Below are 432 nucleotides of genomic sequence, written 5' to 3'. Positions count from 1 at the left end.
CCCCCCCCCCCCCCCCCCCCGCCGGTCCCCAGCGATGCGGAGGGAGGAGCGGGGAGGGAGGCTGCGGAGAGGCCGGCAGCTGTTTCCCTTCCTCTTCCCCCCCTCTCTGGGAAAGGGTAATTAAATCCCTCGCTGCGCTCAGCGAGTCGATTACCAGATTCCCAGCGAGATTTCCGAGCTAAAACCCCCTCGTTTCAGGAGGGAGAGCGGACGAGGCGGGGCTGGGATCAGCTGCCAGCAGGCCAGGCTGCTCCGGGCTCTGCTGACCCAGGCGCAGGTGACACAGCTCCGGGGACGGGGAAGGGGGGGGGGGATTCGCCCAGACGCCGGAGCTCCGTCGGAGCCAGGCCGCGCTTGCCCCCGCTTCCCCGAGCATCCGTCCCTCATCCGGCTCGTTAAGGCTATAACGAGTTTCATCACCACGTTCTGTCA

Source organism: Aptenodytes forsteri, unplaced genomic scaffold (assembly GCF_000699145.1).
Source record: "Aptenodytes forsteri isolate BGI_AS27 unplaced genomic scaffold, ASM69914v1 Scaffold516, whole genome shotgun sequence".
NCBI lineage: Eukaryota > Metazoa > Chordata > Aves > Sphenisciformes > Spheniscidae > Aptenodytes > Aptenodytes forsteri.
The sequence above is the reverse complement of the archived record's forward strand: the minus strand, read 5'-3'. Positions refer to the sequence as shown.